Here is a 4,391-nt window from a genome sequence, read left to right as displayed (position 1 = left end):
CTATCATACCTATATATTTACACTAGTGACCCCGACGTGATGCGAGGTATGATAGTTGTCATAGAGACTTTAGTCTCTCTCTATCACCTTTCAACAGCATTTTTAATGAAGAGACATCAGAACAATTAACAATATAATAAAAAGGTTTTATTTATGATGATGATGCTTGGTTTCACAATTCCTGTCATTCTGCTTAGCCGCCGCTGATTAAATTATAGTTTGGTAATGCCAGAGAACAGTGTAAAAGTGCTTCATGGAGGAGCGAGGTGTTGTCACGTAGAAGGTCGTAGGCTCAACTCCCTGAGAAAATGAAAGTAACTGCTTAAGTACGAGTTTTACTACGCATGTGCAACTCGAGGGGCTTCCGGTTGTGAAGTCCCCTGCGCATGTGCAGAATAGTACTTCCTCAATGGCGGCTATAATTTCGTGCCACTACAATAAGTCAGCAAAGTGATGGGTTGTGCAATCTCCCTCATACCGCTTGTGTAGCAATGGAGTTCATCTTGAAGGCAGCAATGGGATTTTGGATGCCAACTCTAAAAGCCTTCATGGACAACACTACAGTCGTTTCACAAAGGAGGATGAAGCATGCAGGATACTGAAACAGTTGGATGAGGTAGTTGCATCTTCTAGAATGAGGTTCAAACCAAAGACATCTCAGATCCTCTCTCTACAGGAAAGGAAATTAATGAAAAGAATTGTGTTCACAATACTTAATCAAAGTATCCCAAAAGTAATAGAGGAACCAGTCAGAAACCCAGGAAAGTAATATGATGATACCCTGAAAGATATGAAAGGGGAAATTAAAACCAAACAAATGGTGGAAAAGGATCTGCAGTGTGGCCTCTCTAGCAAATACAGGGTTTGGTGATTGTAGTTCATGTTAATTGCAAAGCTTCTCTGTTTTCTACTGATTTATGATATTAGCACTAGTACAGTTAAGGATATGGAAGCCAAAACCAGTAAGTACACAAGGAAGTGGCTTGGTGTTCCACTAGGTCTCATTAATGTTGCACTCTACTGAAGCTACTTATCAAGTCCATCGTTGAGGAATACAAAGTCAGAAGACGCAGAAGACAAGGTTGTGAGGTCAGTCCAGCTCAAGCTGAAGACAGACAGGAAATGGAAAGCTCAGGAGGTGGTGGATTCATCAAAGGAAAACCTATGATTAAAGAAATAATGGGATACATTCAGGCCAATAGTCAGGGACTGGAAGTAACAAAAATGGAATGGTGATCAGAGGCCAAGGAAAAGATCAGGAGAAATCTGATTTTACAAGAGGTAAAAAAAGAAAGAGATGTCATAAGAATCCCAAAGCAGTACAGCAGAGTCTCAACAGGGCCAGTGAATGATGTGGGAAGGTGCACTCCAGAAGTGTCTCAGCTGGAATGACCTTTGGCATATGGCAACTCTTAGAATAAATTTTATCCTTAGATCTGCTATCAAATGTGAATCTAGTGAAGTGGGGCAAATTAAATAACCCAGAGTACTAACTTTGCCAAAGTAGTCAGACAACCGAACATGTTATGAGCTCATGCATAACAGTACAGCCCAAATAAGATGCACATGGATGCATAATTAAGTGCTTAAGGCGATTGCACATGTGATAAGTACAGCAAAAGTAAAATCTGTAGCACCAGATTTTCCAACAACATTCTACACTGCAGGAGGCAGCAAATCATTGTCAGGAACAGCTATGCCATGTGGGGCATGGGAGTGGAGTCTTCTGGGTGGTGTGATTTACTGGGAATGCTCAGCAGGTCTTTCAGGATCAACAAAGCAACCAGAAATCATCAGGAAGGATGACTTGAGGTTGGATATCATACTCCATTCCAGTTCATCAAAGGAACTGATTTTGATTGAACTCACTGTATCATTTGAAAGTAGAGTTCAAAATTGAAAAATACACCAGTTTGGCCAACAGCCCGAGGGAAACCAACTTCTAGGTCAAGGTTCTTGCCATAGAGGTTGGAGCCAGAGGTTTTGAGGGCAAATCTGCTTATGATTTCATGAAACAACTCTCTGTCTCTGGGAAGAACAGGATCAAAGCCCTAAAGGCAATATCAGAAACAGTGGATCAGTGTTCCAGCTGGAGCTGGTCGAGGAGAAATAAAAATGACCACCATACCGTTTGAGGGTAATATGTTTGTATTTTAACACTAAGGGAAATAACTTTGAGTGAGTCATGGTGGTAGCATTGACACTGTTGACATTTCACTGATTCCATGACTACCAATATTATTTCTTATTTAAATATAAGCTTGAAAGCAGAATCAGTGGAGAAGTGTTCCAACTAGATCAAATCTCCATGCAGTTTAAATACGTAAATCTCTGATAGCTAGAATGCATCAGTAGAAGGGAACCCAGGGATCATCCTGTATGTGGCTGGTCCCCCTAGAGTGCAAGAAGTTAGGGTCCAAAACTCTTGCTTGACAGGGATTTCTTCCCTGAAGATCTGCTGTCTGGCTCTCCTGAAAGTTTTTTTTTACTCCTGTCTCTGCCTCTAATGGGTCCTTTGGCCACTGCTTTATTACTACTGCCAAACTCAATTACATACTACATAATGCTCTCTCTTATCTCCCTGATCCTTTGGTACTTCAGGTCAACTAAATGACAAGTGCTCTACTATTTCTCTACTAATTATCCCTAGCAGTGTGTATGCATCACAGCTCATTTATCAGAAACAGCAAAGTCAGTAACAAAAGCCATCCTCCACATCCTCACAAAGCACAAATTCAATGATCCAATTCAACCATCCAAACTATGAGGAATGCTTTCATACATCATACTTTTTACAAGCTATCTTAGCTCTCAAATTGCAGATAATTTATTTGCTCCATTATCAAAAGGATCTGTACCAACTTTCGGAATCCCCCTTTCCTACACTTCTAAACCATGGTGAACTTGTGAATACTACGACAAGAGAAAAACTCCACCTTCGCTGTCCAGGTTGCATCCAACTTCAAGCTACACACATTCAGAAAATATTCATAATTATCCCCTTCTACTCCACTATGCATACACATACACCAAATATGAAAGTACATCTGGTTGCTTTAAACAAACAAGACCACCAGCTCTGGCAATGTTCCTTCTACTTATATTACTTCAAATATTTCCCTTGAGATTTAACCTCCATAGTCACAAATTTTTTAATCTCTCTGTCAACAGCTTTATATCCCAATCTTTGAAAATACACTACAATGTGTTCCATTAGCAAGAACAACCCTTATAACTCTGCCAACTATCATCCTATTGCACCCACTTCCAACATCTCACAGGTAATAAAGACAACCATTAATGAAATTCTCCAGCAACTTGAATGTCTCTCACTCCTCAATAATCACTTTTACAGGTTTCATAAAGTTGGATATATTGAGGACCTACAATCTTACATCACTCTTAGTAGTCTAAGTTTTTGCTCAACAGAAACTTAATGAAAATAACGATGGCCCTCAGCAGCATCAAATTTTTCAATTTTAATTGTATCAGGTATGTGAATCTCCTATCCAATCCTATCAACTCTGATGTCTTCAGTATTTGGTTCTATCCACCAGTCTTTCTTCTATACTTTCTATCCCTTCAAAGCCATACTTACCATCACTTGCAACAACATCTATTCCTTCTTAACCTTCAGCACCTAAGAGTTCATTCGCGTACCAAATCTGTATAGACTACATGAAAAAGACCTTGAAAACACATCGTTCAACAGGGTCATGTTATTTTTTTTTTAAACAAAAAATGAAAAAAAAATCACTATATATATCAAGAAAACAGCATTACATTCATCACATTTCACCACCACTAAACATACATCCAGAGCTCTTATGACTTCTACAAATACTCACAGTATTTCACCGTACCTAAGGATCTTTTTTGGCAATTGCATGCAAAAATTGCATTTAAATGACTAGCCCTTCTCTTCAGAGATACAAAAATACTAATGACAATTAGCCTTCTGCAAAGTTCAGGTTAAATCCATAATGGAATACCACTGCTACACAGACATTCAAGACTACATCCAAAGAATGACCTCTCAACTGTTTGGTATAAAGTCACTCATAGATACATTCCAGTTTCTTTTCCACACATGTGCTGTCTCCTCTCTCTGCCATTTTTTAGGTAGAAATACCTGTCATAATCAATTTTTTTCCCCATGGGAAAATTTAAGTTCAACACGAAAATTTTATCAGAAATCTTATCAGTTATATAGTACACCTACTTTTCTCACAGTATGACATGTATTCATATCTAGGTTCACTGGGTTACAATCATGTCTTATCGTGAATACAATAAGCACTTATTACACGTCTAGAACTGTCTTGTCAATTCATTATTTACTTTTTAGTGGAAAGTGGGTTATACATCATTAGATGTACACCTGACTTTCC

This window comes from Octopus bimaculoides, chromosome 11, assembly GCF_001194135.2.
Source record: "Octopus bimaculoides isolate UCB-OBI-ISO-001 chromosome 11, ASM119413v2, whole genome shotgun sequence".
Taxonomy (NCBI): Eukaryota; Metazoa; Mollusca; class Cephalopoda; order Octopoda; family Octopodidae; genus Octopus; species Octopus bimaculoides.
The sequence above is the reverse complement of the archived record's forward strand: the minus strand, read 5'-3'. Positions refer to the sequence as shown.